General features: G+C 37.0%; 1 long non-coding RNA gene across 2 annotated transcripts in view; it reads left to right on the top strand.

Annotated features, from left to right (window-relative positions):
* Window positions 1-390: 390 nt before the first annotated feature.
* LOC112672043 (uncharacterized) overlaps window positions 391-20,181 on the top strand; it is a 176,425-nt gene continuing 156,634 nt past the window's right edge. For both annotated transcript variants that reach the window (XR_007413798.1, XR_004803165.2), the window contains exon 1: window positions 391-594. This is a non-coding gene — a long non-coding RNA (uncharacterized LOC112672043). The remainder of the gene's footprint in view (window positions 595-20,181) is intronic.

Below are 20,181 nucleotides of genomic sequence, written 5' to 3'. Positions count from 1 at the left end.
AGCTGGGCTGCGAAGAGAGGGCTAGATACACAGACCTATGTGAATCACCTGAACAGTTGTACATGTTCCATGTTTCTGGATTAGATGGGCTCATCTCTTCTGCCTGCTTTTAGGAAGTTACTAGATACTAAATTTCCCTAGGAAGAAATTGGCCAGAGCAGAAATTCAACTTTTCTAAATGAGCCAGTATATGTAGGCTAAAGAATGGAAAACTTGAGAGTCCATATGGTTTTTTTTTTCCTTCCTCCTTCCTCACAGTGCACTTCCTTTCCCTTTCCCTTAAAGTTCTAGCTGTTCCTGCTTGTTAGATACCATCTTCATTATTAGAGTACACTTTGTTGCCATAGCAATTCGCTCCCACTCTCACATTTTATTGCACTTAGAGTTGCTACGGGCAAAAGATAGTGGGGAGGGGAGAGCATGATTTTATTTTCTCTCAAGTAGCCAGGCTTTCTCCTGATTTGAAAAACTGTTAACTCCCCCTAAGAGGGAACAGTCTCATAGCCAGGAATAGCATGGGTGGGGCATTACACAGAAAGACAGATGGTTGCTCTCTAGGCTGCAACTTGCACCAGGCACAATGCTGTGGCTCAGGTAGGATTACATCATTCTTGAATTAACTCCTTCCTTTTAGGCTTAGTTAGGTATTTATATTGAAAGAAAAAAAAAAAAAAGTAAGCCCTCTGTCAGTAATGAAGATCAAAGAAACAGCAGAAGTTGGCAGGTTGTACCAAAGTGCCTTTCTAAGGTCACCAAGGATAGGGTTTCAGGGTAACCATGAACCCCAAAGTTGTAATAATGGTAATAATAGTATCTTACGTGTGAGTCGTGCCTTTGACCTTTCAACATATTTTTACATGCATTGCCTAATTTTTTCTTTGTTGTTGTTGTTAAATGGTACACCCTTGATGAAGACATCTCCATTTTTCTTACTGATGTTTTGATTCCTCTGTTTAGTCTGTTTTCAACCCATACTGTTTATACCTCTTATTGAGTTATGATTTGTATTGAGCAGATATCATCTTAAACTACCTAATTGTGTTATTTTATCTTAAACTGTCTAATCCTGCTACTAGTTTACTTTATGTACATCAATCTTACCCCACCAGACAGATCTGGCTATTAGAGAATGCATGCTTAGCCAGCTTTTGTGTCCCACATGGGGACCACTGTAATGTAAGACATTCTCTAAACTTTGTAAATTGGTCAAGATTCAGATTTTCATCCAGTATTGCGACTATGGATTAGACACTTAGAACTTTGAAATTATCTATATGCCACAAGCCAATGACTTTTGTTATTTGTGTATTAAAAAGTACAATTAAATTTTCCTCTCTTAGCATGGTATTAAACATAATCAAACTTTATAAATACTTCTTAAATATTTTTGCAGGAGAAAAATCTGCCACTTTCAACTGTAATTTTTAAATGCTCAATATGTATAGACAAGCTGCTGTATTTTATATAAATGAATGTATTCATAGAACAAACTTTAAATTTCAGAAAACAACACAGATTGCAGGAGTTTAAATTCCTGTTCATATTCCAGTAGAAATGAGTAATGTGTCCATTTTGGGAATAGTGGCAAATGATTGAGGAGGAGTGCATTTCTACACTTGCTTGAAATTGCTATTTTGTGGAGAAGCATTTGTGGTCTGGTGACTCAAGACTGAGAGATAGGTAACTACCCATTCTCTATTCTGAACTCGGCTTCCATTGCTCCATCTGTCCTGCACTCAAGCTGAGATCTTGTCTAGGTCACACTGCCCTCTCCTGGGCGGAACCAGAACTCCTCTTCAGTCCTTCTATTCAGGAGCAGTGTGTTAAACGAATTTTGACCCTGAGATTTGAGGGATTATTTTACTGATGAGGAAGCTGAGACCCATTATGAGACCCAGCATAATGGTCAGGGCTGTGACTCTTGACAGTTTATATTGGAGACAGTACAAACAAACAAACAACTCTGCTTTCCATACTATTACATGGCTAATATCCCCCCAAAGTAGAGTAGAACTGAGGCTCTGAACACAGCACAGAACTGAAATGTATTACTTGCCCCTATAAGAACATTTGTTAAATAACCAAATGTCTATTGCTGCATGAATTACCTATACTATTTAAATCTAGGTCAGGTGAATTATTCAAGATGTATCATAGACCTTTGCATTATTCTTAAAACCATTAGAGTACACTGCTTTCTCCCTCCTTTCTTTCTTTTTTAAATATTTCACCATTTGCTGTTTCAACAGAAATGTATCTTCAGATGGAACTTTGTCCTAAGGGGCTATGGAGCTTTTGTTGGCACATTTTAAGAGCAGAATTTTTCCAAACAGGATCTTAATTGGTGTCCTTCCACTTTTGCACATATTTTCATGCGGCATGATGTGTCTAGCTCTGCTTGCATAGAGTTGGCCGATGCACAGATAGAGAAGGCAGCCATTCACATGAGGAGGTGGGATTTGAGGGGCCAAAGTACCACATGACCCAAATTATAGTAACTCCTCACCTCTTCATAATTCAAATCTTTCAATCTCTCCTTTCTAGCATATGGTTAAGAATCTAGAAGTAGACAAAAACCCAGTATTACCTGGAGCTTAATTTCATGAATGGCACTTGAGCCCTTATGTAATATCTGTATTATTTCACACAAATCCCCTAAAATTGGTCCAACTGTATGAAGACAGCAAATGATGGAGGAGGGGCAGGTGTGTGGCGGGATGAGCTGTTACAGACATGGATCACATAGTAGTTCAGAGTAAGCTCATGGCATGACAGAAAAGAAGAGACAAAGGAATTAGAGACAACTAATAGTATTGTGGTATCAAGACCACGAACAACCCTTTGCAAGGGAACAAAATTCACATGAACACCCCTCAGGAAAATCTGAATAGCTAATTTTATAATACCAAGCTACATTGGTTAAACACTGTTTCACTTGATCCAACTTATAGTGAAAAACAGCTGCATATTCTCTGTTTATTTAGATTTCTATTCAAAGATAGTTAAAGTTAATAGGAATTTCATGAATTCATCCTCAGCTATTCAGGAAACTCAGCTATCCTGAAGAAACCATGAAATTACGAGAACTTGATGAATTTTCTTTTCCTGGCTCTTTGGAATTCCCACACTAAAATATAAAATTGCTTTTTTCAAGTCATTCAACCAAAGTATATCAAGTGCCTAAGCTATGTACCAAGCAATGTTCTAGTCACTAAAGATGCTATAGGTACCAAACAGACACAAATTTTCCTGGTTTGTAGACTGATGTCTTCTAGATGGGTCCTCAGATGGCCCAAGAGGAAGGGATCACTCTGAGGTCTCTTTTATGAGGGCAGTAATAACATTCATGAGGATTCCACCCTCATGACCCAATTACCTCACAAAATCTTCACCTCCGACTACCATTACACTGGGAATTAAGTTTCAACATATCCTCAGTTTGGGAGAAGCACAAATAAGCAGCCCATAGCAGTGCCTGTTATTTTTCAAACTGAGTGTCTAATTTTGCAAAAGGATCTAAACCTCTAGAGTTCCTCAGACAGAATGACCTGAGAAGGTTACCACCATGGGTATTTCTACAGTTAATCTTTGGACACAAATAAGTCTAAGCAATTCCTAAGAGACTAAAAAATGTTGCTTATTAACCATCTGCCAGGCCCTCCTTACCTCTCTCCACCCACCCCGCAGCCCCTCATTCTCAGTCTCTCTCTCACACCCAAGTAACCCTTGGCTTTTGTATGGAAACAGTGGCAGTTCAAGCTGGTAAAGCATTCCACTGAGCATCCTCTACACAGATTAAACCTTTGTCTTTCTTTGATCTGAAGCTGATAGAGGAGAACACTTAGATGAACTAAATAATAAAGAGATCCCATTACTGTCATTTACTTCCACACATAGAAGGATAAAAAGGCCATCCTCGCATGAAATTGTAATGCTGATTACCTTTCTCTGCTCACTTTAAATCCAATCACTTAGCACAATCCATCAGCATTCAAATACACGGAAGATTGCAGTTTCCTAAATTGAGACAACACAATTCAGTGCCTTGACACTGCATTTGCTATCAATTATGGTAGTCATAATCTCAAGTATTAGAGGAGGAATGGTATATTAACCTAAATACTACTCAAGGGACTGAGCTGCTTTTACAAAAGTGGGTTTTTTTCCCCCTAATTTAAATGATTTTATTTTATGCATTGAGTAAGCCTAGAGAGGTCAGGCAGTGTACCTCCTCTGACCTCTGCCCCTTGCCCACCATTTAAAAATTTACTTTATCCTTACAAGATCTTTGAAGTAATTTGCTTCTCTGTATCTAAGTCTCATCACATGTAAAAGGATGACAATAACACCCACCTCAGTGGATTACTGTGAGAACTAAGTAAGGTAATATGAGTCACTGGAACTTGTCTTCTCTTTCCCTCACTCCATGGGGTTACCCCAAGAGTGTCCATGTAATAATCAATGTTATGTTTTTGTTTAAAAAGCATCTATCCTTATGTCTTCCCCACACATTCACCCTTCCCCCCCCCCACAGAGATCATTATAATAGAAAAGGAAATAATAGAAGAAGATAAATCACCTATAGTCTTACCACTCATAATACGTATTCATTCATTCAACAAATACTTATCAAAGATCTCTTATTTGCCAAACATTGTTCTAGGGTTTGGGACTATGCCCTAAATAAAATAGATAAAAATCCTTGCCCTCAAAGAACTTATATTCACTTTCCAATTTTATTTTATTTTTTTGCTCCTTTCCATTTCTTCTCTCTATATAGACATATAAGATGTAGGTTCATAAACAATAATCAAACTTCTTATTCTGCTTCTTTAATATTAAATTTTAGAAGTTTCCATGTTAAACTTTATAATTTTAATGTCAACCTAATAATCCTTGGATTTGATACACAATAATTTAATTGCCTATTCCCCTAATGTTGAAAATTTAGCCCCAGCACCCACCTCTAGCTGCTATGAACATCCACAAACATTAACCTTCTTCTTCAGATTTCTTTTGTATAAATACTTCAGGGTTGAATTACTGGATTAAAGTATAAGAACATTATTAGACCACTTAGGTAAAGGTAAGAAAAAATCCAATTCACCATTCTCTGGTGGATTCTCTCTACATAGTTCAAAGACAATAAGTAATTTAGTACTAAAAGGTATGAAACCTATATATCATGCTATAGGAATTCAAGCTACATGGAGTTAAGAGAAGAAGGAATACAGAAACAAATTTTAGCTATACTTAAAAAAAAAAAAAAGTGAGATTTCCAAAGTAGAGGGTGTGTTCCCCAGTGTAGCAAAAGATAATCAAAATGGGTAGAGCGGGTTGAGGTTATACAAAGGCCACAGATGTAGAATGGATATATTTGAACATGAGCTAATAAATGATGGAAAGTCATTGTTGTTCCTTCAACAGAAGAATGGCACAAAGAAAGCAGTGTTACATAATCTGTAAAAGCAATATTATCTTGCTCTAGGGAAGCTGAGGAACCTGGATACTACATTCCATTTTACTGAGCTTTTACATTTGCTATTAAACCCACAAGCTTACTCTCCCTGTTCCTCAGGGCCTGAGGAATTAAAAAAGTAAGAAGAAGAAAGAAAGAAAGAAAAAGAAAGAAAGAAAGAAAGAAAGAAAGAAAGAAAGAAAGAAAGAAAGAAGAAAGAAAGAAAGAAAGAAGAAAGAAAGAAAGAAAGAAAGAAAGAAGAAAGAAAGAAAAAAGAAAGAAAGAAAGAAAGAAAGAAAGAAAGAAAGAAAGAAAGAAAGAAAGAAAAAAAAAACCTAAAGCGGGATCAAGCCCAATGTGCGGATGGAAAATATCCTAAATGGGACATGCTTGGTCAGCACAGCATGCTTGTGATGATGCAGAAGCAGAATCAATAATCCCCAGTAAGGGATGGCAGTTCTTTATGATGGAAAACTTCTTCCAGGTCCTGGACTATCCAAATGCAGCCCCTCCATTCCAGGTAATTAGGCTAATACTCATTAAATGAGGCATCGTTAATAATCTGACATTTCATCAAAGGCTTCAGAGTATAGATAAGAGGATTTTGCTTTTTGTGTATTTTTTCCTTCTCTTTAAATCAAACATTATTAAAATTGACAAACTGGGGCTGGCTGAAGAGTACACGTAGTTTCCTTTGGAGGACTTGGGTGTGGTAATGATTAGATAGCATTCAGTGTGTCTCCAGTTGGCAGAGTGGGAAGACGGACTCAAACTAGGCTAACATATTTTGAGCACAGGATGTCTTTACTTTATGCTTGTTTATCCCCAGCTGACTGTGGTACAGTGCCTGGATTGGTGCTTGACACATAGGACATTCTCGACCAACCTTTGACTAGTAAATGAATGAACCATACATAGTAGTTGTGCATCAAATATCTGATAATTGCCTATTTGCTTGGCTTACAAGTTTTTGGTCTCCAAATCTTTGTTATTAGAAGTTAGTGGGGCAGAAAAAATTATTTTTTCCCTACAATGCAGTGAGGGAAGCTTTGGAGAAGAGAAGACTGAAGTATGAACTTTTCTGAAACGTACCCTATGGGCCATCATTATCTTAAGCTATTGGAAAGTCTCCTGGTGGTTTTAAGAATAGTTTTCAAAGCTCTAATCTAAAATAAAGAGATAAATTAAGATGTCATTGTTGTATTCAGTATGTCATGTTCAAAGCCTACCATAGTAACTAGTAGATGGGACATATTTATGCATGTTTGATGAATGATTGAATGGAATATGGGCCCTTCCTTTAGGGATTTCACAGTGAGAATATGAGAGAGAGTCCCATAAAAGAATTGTGGAAAGTTAGAAATATTTTATAGCCTATTATTCCATTAGTGGTCAGCTCTTATGACTATTCCATCAGTGATGAATCTGCCTACTGAGCTGTTTTCCAGAGTAGATAATTCGATGTCCATAAAGATATCTTGAGAAACTTCCATGATTAACTTCTAATTCTGTTTGTAACTCTAGGTAGGTATTGGCAGAGTGCAAAAGAGATGAAAAAAGAAAAAAAAAATCCAGGAGATAAAATATTACTTTCTAGTAGGAGAAATAATACCAATAACTATGAAATAGAGAATGAAAACACAAATGCAAAATTCCCCAATTGAAACCTTTCACTTTTAGATGATTGCCCTGAAACACATGACCAGAATTTAGGAATTAACATCAAATTTGTGGAATATAAAGCTAGTCAGAGCCATAGAAGCTCCCATTTTACAAAATTATCTGGCAAGTATAGCTCACTACTAAGATATCCTGGTATCCAAACCAGATGGCATAAGATTTGCTACCTCAGATATGCAGCACACGTGTCCACTGACTTGTATAAGGGAATAACGGAATGTTAGGTAACAACCCAAGCAACATAAACATATGAAGTCATAGAAAACTGTATGAAAATATATAGCTTTCTAAAGATTTAAAATGTTTAAAATCCCTTAAGAAATGGAACACATGCAAAAATAAATATAAGAAATGTTAAATTGGCCTTGGATTAACATGCTGTAATGCAGCAGTAGCAGCAGTAAATGAATCCCTTGGTATATGAATTATTAAGAGCCAGGATAGGATTTATAATCTGGGACAACTAATACACAGAGCTGTAAATGATGGAATTTAGCATTAGGAATTTAGCACAAATGTATTGATGTCTTCCTGTGGAGGCTTTTTTGGGATTTTTTTTCTCCTTTATTTTAGGACAGGAGTGTTTCAGGGATAGGTGCACTGGAGATCTAGCTATATCTACAGTTCTATTTGATACCACAGCCTGCATGAGAACAGTATTAAGTGGAGAAAAAGTTAATTTGCATTTTGCATTCTTAGTATTCACTGCTTTAAAAATATTTCTGGATTACTCCATGTTCATTTCATCTTTCTTCACCAATTCAGTTCTTGAATTAATTCATTTGAAAAGCATCTACTGAGTTCCCACTAAGTGCAAAATGCCATGGCAGACTTTGAACATGTAAAATGACTGAGATATAACCCATGCGCTTTTGGAGTTCATAGTCTTCTGTAAATCAAATCCTTTAATTATTTGTAGTGATACAGGAAATAGTATGTTTAGGTAAGGGCAAATCCTTTGTGTGGTTGGTATGGACACAAAGTATGAAGGAAATGTAGGAGATTAAGCTGGAAAAGTTATTAGACATTTTCCTGTTAATGAAGGCTCAATGGAGAGAATAATTTGAGTTTTGAATCTGAAGTCAGGAAATAAATTCTCAGGTCATTTAATAAAATGATGACCTTGAAGGCCATGGGGAGGATGGATTAGAAGAGGGAAAGACTGAAGACAGAAGATTGGGGAAAACATCGAAATCTTCCAAGGATACTGAGAGTTTTGAACAAAGGCTGCAGAAATGGGGATAAAGAAAATACTTGAGAAATATTTTTGAGACGGAACTGACAACAATTTTACCAAATCAGTAATGGAATTAATCAGTCAGATGCATATGGATTATGACTAAGGGTTTGAGAGTTGATGAGATTCTAAACAGAAACATAAAGTGAGAAGAAAAAAAGAAGCTAAGAATGAACTTACATAAAGCCCAATATTTCAGAGGCCAAGAAGAAAAAAAGAAGCCACCAAAGAATCTAGAAAGGAGCCATGAATGATACTGTACATTATTACAGGTAAACACAGGAAAGAACAATAGATTAAGAATTATTATTTAAAACCTGAAGAGATCTTCCAAAGCATCTATGATAATCTTGTTACTTTCAGGGTGAGAAAAACAACTTGCCCAATGTACTTGCCTATTGCACAGTTGAGACTTAAATCCATTGTTTTGACTCCATAGCCAATTTTCTTTCTGTTATTTTCTACATCTTTCTCAATATTTAAACATTAATGTTGACTTGCAATCTGATCTTCTTCTTCCTCTTGAGCCTATTTATATCTTTTGGAAATCAATTTCCATTTAATAGTGGATTTTCTTGATATCCTCAATCCAGCCTTGATCTAGGATATTGGAAGCCTGAGTTCCAGGTAAGTGACCCAGACATGTTCGTGAATATTCTGTAGCTTAGTTCTCCACCTGTAAAATGAATGATCAGGCCAAATGGTTTTCACTATTTTGATCTCTGGGATCTTAGCTACCCAGTAGTATATTGATTAGCAGTCAACACTGGGTGTGTCCTAATCTGTGTAGTGACAAATTAATGGACAATTAGTTCTCTGGCAAATGAGAAGCAACTCCAAGACTCTTAAAGCTCTGGAGGACCATGATGTGGACCTTAGAGTTATGGATTCTCAGACTATAGCTGGGGGGAGTGGTCTGTGGCTTTTGCTGTGGCAGTCATTTGTTCTCACATGATCCTAACAGTAGACATAGGTTATTTTGCTATGTCTGCTATTTTTCTATTTTTATGTCTTTTGGGAAAATAGCTGACGAAATTAAGCTTTCAGCCTATTTTTAAAAATTGGTGATAAGGCTCAGAGCTGCAACACCGCCCCAATTTCTTATTCATGACTTGTTATTTAAAAAGAGCTTGCATCTTGCAGTGATATTATACAATGCTGATCCTCCTTGAAAGAAGGAGAATTTGGCCCACCTATATCTGACAGACTTGTTTGTCAAAGAGGACAACAAATATCCTTTGGCCACCTTCCCAATCCATCTAGGCCATCTCTAAAAGTCCCTTTCTGTCCATGACACACTAGAAAAAAGCAGATTAAAAAAAAATTCCTAGAAGGGTGTTATAGTAAAAGGGCTTTTTAATGATGTTTTGACATTTTCTGGGATGAATGCTTTGATAGAACAAACTGAGAAAATGCTCAGGATAGGATATATGGGAAGCTTTAGTGATTTGTATATGAACTGCCAGTAACTATTTTCTATTAATAAAATTATACATAATAGAAAATAATACATTTAAGAATATAACACATTTTTGACAGGGTTGTAATCTCCAAATTTTAAAGTCCTAAACTTCACATATAAGCCTGGGCCTAGGGAGTATCTGTTCCATTAACAATGGTTGAAATAGACTAAATAAATGGACACTGACATTTAAAAATATATATATTAGAATTGGATTGTTGAGTGGAAAGCCTGAATTTCTTTCCCTGAGGAATTTTAAAAATAGAATGAGGACTCATCTTTCCAAAATTATTCAGAAACCTTCTTACCTGAAGGATAGCAGAACTGTTTGACCTCCAGCAATGTATTCCAACATTCAAAGTTTATGATTGCATATCACTCTATGTTATCTCAATTAAAAGATGGCTTCAAATGGCCCTTAAAAACACATGCCTTGTATCTCGAGGTTTTGTTTAAGGCCTTGGAGCAGAGACTGAAATATAGAGTTTTTCAGAAATATGAAAGAGGGTAGTGTTGCTGAAGCGTGAGGACACAGTGGTATCATTAGGGAGAACTAATGCCCTAGCACTTTGCTCTCCTTATGCCTAATTTGATAAATAGTAATGAGCATCTGCTAATCTCCAGTGTAATGGGAACCTATTTGTAGTGATTACAACCTGGAAGAACTTAGTGTATGTGTGTTGGGGTGTGAGGAGGGGGAGTTTCCAATTGCATCATGTGCCTGTGCACAGACATGCACACACCTTAAATCCTCAATAATACATTAATCAATTGCAGGGGCAAATTGATTATAGCTAAATTTAGTAGAGAATTCTAATGATGCAGTGACTTCCTGTCTGAGAATACCTTAGCATTTTTTCCTCCGACACAGCACTTCTTCAGCCAGTTCTAGATGTAGCCCTTGGCAGGTGGTGCCCTTTGCAAGCTGATGTTGTCTGGCTCAGGACTCAGCTGTCCAGGTGCTACGGTTCCATGCTTGGCTGCAAGAGTACTAGTGGGTGTGGCCTAAACTACATGCATTATAGTTCCCTGGCATCCCAACCTCCCCTTCTCTTGCTAAATCATCTGAGAGAAAGTCATGACTTAACATCTCCAAATAATTTTAGTAGCAGTGGACAGTGCTTTACATGGGCCAGCTGCCTTGAGAGAGAGGTGATTATCTTGGTTGGAATTAAGTAGCTACAGGTGTCAACACCTGCTGCACAGTTAAAGGCTGTCCACATGACTACTGTTTACTCTCATCTTGAAACAGGTCATTTGGTACTGAGTCGATGGAAATGAGGTCTTTGTCCTTAATTTGCCTTCCATAATAGGCAAGCAAAATATAAGCCCGGCAGAATGAACACCCAACTGCTTTGGCTTGCCCATTCAGGGAAGAAGTGTGTACAGAAGTTTAGGATTAAAATTTCTAAAAACCTATTTTGAAAAACAAAATGCAGTTTAAAATTTCAAAGGTGAAACAGTACTAGCATTTTAAAATTTGGTACTGTGATATAGGGTCATGGCCTTCCATGGGCTATTGCTGCCACAGCTGATTTGTCTTTATTCATGATCAAATTGATATGAGAGCTTCAAATAACAATTCTGCTATGGGATGCCTTGACCTCAGTGAGTATTTGTTGAATGAATGAAATCCAGTTTTCGTTCACCAGTTTACTGAACCTTATTGCAAACCCAAGTCTTTCTGGTTCTCATTTTCCAGAGCACAGTTCAAGGATCCCATCTTCCAAGAATTCTTCCCCAGTAACATTGTTTGCTCTATACTCCCACAGCACCTTCCTGTTTCCTCAGTTTCCTCTATTGCTAGTCAACCTGTGGTTCACAGACTGTCAGCCTCAGTATCAAAGGGGATGATTAGAAGAAATGCAGACTCTTAGTACCATTCCTAACCTATTGGATCAGAATCTCAATATCTTAAAATCCTCAGAAACTAAAAAAATAAATAAAAAAATAAAATCCTCAGAAACTTATATTTGCTTTAAGTTTTAAGAAATTCTGATATGACACATTTCAGTTCCATATACAATTGTGTGTGTATGAATGAATATGTATATACACACATAAATATATATGCATATGTGTGTCTCCATACATATGTATGTATATGCATATATATGGCTTCCCCAGGGAATGAAAACACCTTGAGATCAAGTTTTTTTATTTGGAGCTTCTAGTCTGAGGTTCCCTTCTCCTCACATTTCTACTCTTGCAACATCTTCCTACATTGTCTTTCCTGCCCTCCTCTCTGGATCAGATGTGGCCCATATTCATCAAATTTCCCTGTTCTACCTACTTCTGTCCCTCCCAGTTTAAAAGCACATGTTTTTGTTTTATTTCTGAAATCAAGTCCCTGCTTCTTTCCACAGTTTGGTCACTGGATATTTACATTTTACTCTGGACTTGATTCTCTCCTGAAAATGTTTCTAGTGCTTTCATTTTTCTAAAAAGCAGACACTGCTTTATTCTTTGATTACAAACTGCCAGAGGGCAGGAGCCAGTCTCATTCGATTCTCCCTTCACAATGTGAATATAGCACATAATGATGTACCAAAAGAGTCCTGATCAATGATTTTTTGCAAGCTATGCCTTCAATTAGATGCAGCTGCTTTAGAAGCTGTGTTATCTCTCTTAGGCCCCTAGCATTTGGTAAATAATTGTTCCAATGCATGAAATTTGTCCTACCAACTTGAAAGAATGAATACCTCTCCCATGCAAATCTAATTTATCCAGGTAATTTGTTACCCACCCAGCAGATTGAGCTCCTTGTGTTGCTGTTGAATTTAGACTCATTTTGGCAGAACTGGAAATTTCCAACTCTGTACAAACTGCTATTTAAAGCTCTTTGGTGGCATGCTTTCTGATTATTTTGGAAAGGACATTTTTTTGCGACCCTCCCTGGCGCTCTCTTTACCTCATTTACAAATGGAAATTGTAAAAAGACTAAGGATAGAAGAAGCGATATCAACTTTTTAGGGTAAGTGGTAACATATTACACTTTTATTGATTTCTTTCTGCTTATTTCAGAGAACCTGCGGGCAATGCACACCCAAGTAAGTGGCCTTGTACAAATACTAGGACTACAGTACTCTCTGTTTCAGTAGAAGAGACCTGATTGTGCCTCTGGCATTCACTGGTGGAACAGGGGTGGAGGAGAGAATCAATGTATACTTATACCTACAGAAAGAGAGTGAGAAGAAGGGAGAGATCAAGCACAATAATAAGAGACACAAATAGTTCCATGAGAAATACATAGGCCTTTGCAGTTACCTAAGTGTGAATCCTAGCTCTATTACCTACTAACTGTGGGAATTAGGCATTAAAAAAAAAATCCCCTGTGTTAAAAAAAAATATATTGCAAATGGGATCTTCGAATCTCTCATCCATAGAACTATGGCTATGAATTCATATTTGAGTTAGAAATCCTATTTCTGACTCAATTCATAGCCACCATACACTTGTGCACGCTGCGTACCGCACGAGGTTATGTGGTGAGGGGTGAAGGTAGACTGAAATCTAGCCCTACATGTACCAAGATAGGCACTAAGGCAGAAGACTTCCTCAGCCTAGAGGAACAGACATTTTTTTTCCCTAATGGTCAGAAAGGTACATAATAGGCTAGATCATAAAATGGCCTTGCTCTTCTAATTTTTTATGATTTTTAAAAAAGCTGTTATGTAGAACGATGATAGAGTGCTTGGCATTCATGAAATGTTTTGCCACCTTTCCGGTCCTTATTTTGTCTCTCTCAGAATAGAGATTTCATTTTCCTTCCCTGACTTTGTCCCCTAGGCTAGAACCCAGGCTGCACTACTCTTCTTGAGCCCACATCTTCCCACCTCTGCCACTAGGGAGGTGATCTCTCCCCTCACTTGCAATGTAAAAAAATTTCTGCAAAGACATCTGATTATCTTTCTGGTTATCAGTCCTCACCATAACCAGGTGAGGAACAGGGAGAGGTACAGAGCACAAAGAAGGGCAGTTGTCATTTTTTTCCCCAGTAACTGAGTAGTAGGGGGAGGGAGGGAGATAAAACACATGTTTTCGGGATCCCTAGGTGGCGCAGCGGTTTGGCGCCTGCCTTTGGCCTAGGGCGTGATCCTGGAGACCCAGGATCGAATCCCACATCGGGCTCCCGGTGCATGGAGCCTGCTTCTCCCTCTGCCTGTGTCTCTGCCTCTCTCTCTCTCTCTCTCTCTCTATCATAAATAAATAAAAAAAAAATTAAAAAACAAAACACATGTTTTCAACACAGTTCTTACAAATATTGAGCACTTGCTGTATGCATAGACTCCTGATAACCTCAGTGAAATATACTAGAAAGAAGAGGTAAAATTTGTTTGAAAAGTTAAAACACACAATGATTTGAGAACCATTGCATCCAGATGACTCAGCAAGTGCAAAATAAAAATAACAGTACTAATTAGTATTGCCCTTGATGGAGATCATGTCTACTTTCTGGGTTTCTCTTATTTGAAAGATGAGAGCTCTGGATCAGGCCATTGTTAGGTTCCCTTAATCTCTAAGGTGTATGACCCTTCCATCATTCCATCTATCCATCCATCCATCCATCCATCCATCCATCCTTCCATCAGTCCATCTCTCCATCGCTGTGTTAGATGCTTGAGACACTCAGATCCCAAGTCAGCAAGTGTGTTTTGAGAGCCTACAAAATACAAGGCATTATTTTAGCCACAGTAGTATATGCAAAAAAAAAAAAAAAGTAAACAGCAGTTCTTTTCCTTTAACTATTTCCAGTCTAGTTGGAGTTTATAGTATATATGAAGAAAAAGTTGTGTAACAGACATAATTACATAAGAGGGAACCCTGCAATAGAGGCAAGAGCAGTTCATGAATACTGCTAGGATGTCTGGTGAGGAGGATTTGGACTTCGGAGTCAGCCTGGTGATGGAGCAGGAATGGCAGGAAGTGGCTCTACGGAAGAGCAGAGGTTTTACATCCTCCGGAGACTGAGAGAGAACATACATCACTGATCAGGGAGGGAAGACAAGTGTGCATTGTCCCAGGTGGAGAAAAGGCCTGAATTGTCCACCTCTCTAATGCTAACACTGGATTATTTTGGCTTATAGTTTTTTCCCTCCGTTTCACTGTTTTGTTGAATGTGCATCGTGTAAAATGAAAAATGCTGACATATACTGTAAGTATATGTCAGAAACAGAAGTTACCTGAAAACATTGGAGGTAACTACTAATTGTGTTCATCTGCTAATTAGCACTTTCTTTGTCACTGATTATAACACCAGATTGGATTTCCCAGAGGGAAATTAAAATAAAACGAAAACAAAACAAAAAAAATCAAGAAAGTAGAATACTAGTTGCTGGGGGGATATTAGAAACAAAGATACGTGGAACGTGTGGGTATCATGCTAAGATTTGAAGAGGCTAGCCAATGAGGAATCCAGTACACCTAGGTCCAAAATAGCAGTCGTAACTGCTTTTTAAAGAGTGCTGATTCTAATTGACTGCATATCCACATGGAACTAATAGCTCGTTAGGAATCAGTTGGTACCTGAATGAAGGTGATACAGTAAAACCAAAGAATGGGCTGTGTAAGGAATGTGATTACTTTGGAGGTTCTCATCATGAGGACAGAGGAAAGCCATATTTTTTTTTAATTTTTTAAAATATTTTATTTATTTATTCTTGAGAGACACACACACACACAGAGAGGCAGAGACACAGGTAGAGGGAGAAGTAGGCTCCCTCAGGGGAGCCCCATGTGGGACTTGATCCTGGGACTCCGGGATCACAACCTGAGCCAGAGGCAGATGCTCAACCACTGAGCCACCCAGGCATCCCGAAAGCCATGTTTTAAAGCCAGTGTTCTAAACACAGTTGTGTTAAAATGGAAAGCACATGTTTAAAAGTTATCAGACACAGTAAGGTATTATTCAAAACCCTATGTGATTTGCTTTGGAATTTAATGTCACAAATTGACATAGTTCCATAAAATGCACTGAAATGATCACACCAAGGAGAGGTTGGTAAATTCAGATGGGGCTGAATTTGCTCTTTGTCCTTCCAATGTCACATAATCAATAGGGAAGGAAGAAACATGTAAACAATATGTCTGGCTCTTTGCTTTTGCAGGAAGGGTGATCATGTACAACAGATGTTTAAAGATCTTGCTTTGTTATTTATCACAATGTGCTGTTTAGTATTTCAGTCATGTGATTTCTTTACATTTATTCTCTTCTCTAGTTATCATTACAGGAAAAAGGCACAGAGTTTGCTTTTTTTTTTTTTTAATTTCTTGTCATGATTATCAAGGAGACTATCAAACAGTTGTGTGTATTGTGTTATAGAGATAGATAAAGATTGTTCCATACCATCATGGTCTCACATTTCAGTGGGTCAGGTAAAGAATCATTGTAAGACTATGCAGTCTTTCCTGTAAGAAAATATTACAGAGTATTTACTAGAAAATGAAAAGAAAGGGAGAGAGGGAGGGAAGAAGAAAGGAACCAATCAGTCAAATTGGATAAATTTTAGCATCAGGATTGAAGAATAAGAACCCTGATCATGGGAATTCAGGGCATGAGGGTGGAATTCCCATGGAATCTATGTCGATCACATCTCTCTCCAAAGGAGACATACGCAATGATAGGGCCTTGTGCACGTCATAGATACCACAGATCTTGGGTGCCTCTCTGAGGACCTAAATAAGCTTTAGCAACAAACTCTGTTCCTTCGTAACTAAAATGTCTCTGCTTCTAAGTGTAGCTGGTGTGATATATCAAAGGGCATAATTTATTTCAATAACTTGTCAGAGCAGCTTCCAAACTATGGGATTGCTTGAGATTCCTTTCTCAGACTTTAGAATTGGTCTACTTTTATTCAGGAACTGGCTTAGAGCCTGAGGCCTATTTTTGACAGGGCTGTTCTGGACACTGCCAAACTGACCTTCTGGAGTCTTACCTCTGTCAACAGAAGCAGACAATAGCCTGTACAGTCCCTGTGCTGGCCTTGCCATGCATTGCCCCTTGCCCCTGTGATGCCTTGAACAATAGTCCTCCTTGCCTCACCAAGGAGGGAGTACATGTAATGCTGAGCAGTTGAAAAGTTATATTCATTGAACCAATTACATAGTATTAAAAGGTAAATAAAACCGAGAAATAAATGTAAACTGGAAATTACACTTTTAAGCCTTACATCCATAGTTGATTTATTTTTCTCTTTCCTGCCATATTCATCTACTTTCTTGTACAAACCTTTAACTTCAGCCAAATTAGCATAACTGTTTTTATATTTCCCTATGACATACTTTGTTCATTCCACAATATTCACCTGGAGTTGCTTCCCCACTTCTTATATTCTGACAGTTTTTCTAGACTTAGCAAAAATCTCACTTTTCCTAAAAGCATGTACTTTACCCTTTTTCTGGCCTTGAGAACATCTTGTCTGTAAGTTTGTCAGTTTAGATATGCACTGCCGCCGCCTTTTCTTCCCATTGTTATCCAAAACTATTGATTTACTCTTTTTTTTTTCTAAAACACACATTTTTGCAAGTTTATACTGTTTCCCTGATAGGTTTAAAAAGTGTTTTGAAGGCCTGTATCTCACTTTAGATTTCTATACACTCCAGTAATATCGAATTGGGTCATAGATCAGAACATAAATAAATGTTTACAAGAATGTTTGTTTTTTATTTAAAATTTTATATCAAATTGGGTCATAGATCAGAACATAAATGTTTACAAGTATGTTTATCTTTTTATTTAAAATTTTATCTGGTGTTATATACTTTGCTGAAGAAGTTCTGGTCAGGCAAAACTTTGAAAACTATTAGCTGATGATCATCAGGAATAGCCATTGTTTCTACAATGTCTAAATATGGTACATTTTTTTTCCAGAATTCCAGAAAAGACCATTTTTAAAGTAATTCCTGCACATCACATGTATTACATGTTTTCTAAGTCATACTACATTTTATATGCACTATGGAGTTCCAATTCCAGACAAGATGGAGTTGACATTTTTTCTCCTAAAGAACTCAAAACTATAAAACTTGAACAGAATCCATGGCTCAGCTATCTGAGAACTCTGAAAAGTAAGGAGCAGGAGGTGAATCAGAGATGGATACCAGAATTTGATGCATGCTTGATCCGGCAGCAAGTTTACCTTTTTTACCTTGTGGATTGCCCCGGTCTGAAATCAGTGCATCCTGAAATGTTGAAGTGATCATCGTAGTGCAGATAGTAAGAGATCCAGGAGAGGCTTGGGAGCAGGAACCTTAAAGGAAATCCTAACACTCAGAGACAGTGGAGTCAAGTCCCTTGACTTTCTTGCTCCCCTTTCTGTTAACTCACACTCCAGTCATTAGGAAAATTCCATGTTGCAGAAGGCAGTAGCAGTGACAGTGACAGTAAGAGCAGTTAGCAATGGAAGCCTATAAGAACCAAAACTCTGAGGGTGGGGAACATTATCGACTTTTAGAGGAGTCATGGCACCAAGAGGTTGGGGGCAAACCTGACTGCCTTTTTTCTCTCTCGCTTAGATTGCCTACTAATTTGCCTCAGATGTTGTGCAATCCTAAAAGTAGCTGGTTTCTTTTATGCTATTTTGGAAATTGAACAGCAGGCTATAGGGATAAATCATTTACTGGGAGATAATGCATAGTTAGAGTAAAATCAGTATTATTTAATGGCTTATCCATAAAAAGCAGTATAAGGGTAGTAGCTCTTATGCACATGATGTTTCTAATATCATGTAAATTATCTAAAATGAAGTTTTAAAACTTCACAGTATTTTGAATACTAATAAACATTTTCCCAAGTGCAATATAATTAAAAAAAAAAAAACTTGTGGCATCTAGGTCCACAAAATAGAATTAATTATACTTTTTGCCAGAAAAAAATCAACAATTAATTTCTTAAATTAAGAAAATGTATTTTCTTGATTAAATAATACAATTATATTTGAATCCTTTGCTGTTTAAAAATGAATATTCTAGTTAATGGAATGTCTGCATTCTAGTGTGTGTATAGGAGTATGTGAGTGGATTTGAGTGTGTGTGTAAATAAATACAGATACACATATGGCTGTAGATCAAATAAATATTATTTTCAGCTGAGGAAAAACAATTAGGTGACTCACGAATGTTGGTCCTGTTTACACTTGTATCTTGAAGGATTAGGATTTGTTAGCTCATAAAAACCTCTGAGTTTATTACAAGTATCAATTAAATGCTGCCTAGGGCTGAGTCCATGATGTGAAATATAATACAATGTGAAATTGAATCATACCTATGAAATGTGAAAAATAAAATTTTGTTTGATTACTAATGCACTTATAAAAATAGGCATGCTGAATTATAATAAGTTCTGAGCTTGGTAAAAAATATAAACAGACCACACTTAATAGCCATTAATTGTATATAAGTGTATGGATATATATATGTGTGTGTATATATATGCATATGAATGTGTTCATTTATAATAGCATATCAAAGTAAATGTATTCTACTGTAAGAAATGCACAATAAAATTGCTTAAAATTACCTCTATTTTTGAGGAATTCAAATACCTCCCAAGAGTAGAATTGAGAAGATAGACTTTGATACAAACATATCTGTAATACATGCTCATAATTTGCTTGATTTTATTTTGCAAAGTTCTTTTCCCATAGAATATTATAAAGCTCTGATGCATCTTCAAAAATGTATGAAATCCATCTTAGAAATTCTTCCATTTATAGTATTCTAATGTGGAGAAAAAATGGTTGTGAAAGCTTAAGTTCACTCTTGATCTATATAAATCCCCCAGACAAATATTGAAATGCGACAGTCGAAAATCTAAAAGTGGTGACATCCTTAAGTAATGAATGTATTTACTGAGTCTTGAATAGTCCCTGGTAGAAAAAACATGGTAACAGGGCACTCATCAAGTCTCAATATATGTACCTTTTTTTTCCCTTGTGGTCAATAACAGAACCCCTAAGAATTAATCATAGACACTAAGAAGAATTGAAATGTGCATTTGCAAACAGAAGTTGAAAATCAAGTTGAACCAAGTAAGAGATTTTACAGATATAAATAGAAGTCTCCTTTTGTTATAACCTTGAAAAACAGATTTCTCTGGTATTCTGAAATGATTGAGAATTTTAAATAGTATCCTGAAATGATCCAGGTGTCCATCTCCTGGGAAACGGTTTGATCAAGTGATTCCATACATGAGACCACTTCTCAGGAAGATCACCTCCCACACTTGCAGTCAGGCTTTTTCAAATCTGTGTCAGGAAAAAGCAGACAAACCACTTGGTAGATGTGAAGAACAAAAAAGAAGACTTCCCTGCAAACAAAAACACTTTTTTAGACCTATTGAAGTTT

This window comes from Canis lupus, chromosome 10, assembly GCF_003254725.2.
Source record: "Canis lupus dingo isolate Sandy chromosome 10, ASM325472v2, whole genome shotgun sequence".
Taxonomy (NCBI): domain Eukaryota; kingdom Metazoa; phylum Chordata; class Mammalia; order Carnivora; family Canidae; genus Canis; species Canis lupus.
This window is presented reverse-complemented; position numbering and strand designations above follow the sequence as displayed.